Source organism: Hipposideros armiger, unplaced genomic scaffold, assembly GCF_001890085.2.
Source record: "Hipposideros armiger isolate ML-2016 unplaced genomic scaffold, ASM189008v1 scaffold_388, whole genome shotgun sequence".
Taxonomy (NCBI): Eukaryota; Metazoa; Chordata; class Mammalia; order Chiroptera; family Hipposideridae; genus Hipposideros; species Hipposideros armiger.
Window position 1 is genome coordinate 1192580 of NW_017731738.1, and position 227 is coordinate 1192806.

Here is a 227-nt window from a genome sequence, read left to right on the forward strand (position 1 = left end):
ACAGCGGTAAAGCAGTTTCACTTCTTTTCTAATTTCTCAATAAAAGCCATGCGCTGACCCGATTCGGGGCTCGCTCAGATTCTGAGTCCCTTGGTCTCGCTCTTAAACTTTACTTTTGTCTCTGTCTCTTTATTCAATCTACGCCGCCCCTCAAGAGAAACCCGTTTGCCCTTGCCACGCTGGACGTGACAGTATAGAGCACAAGGGCTAAAACTAGGGAATACAAA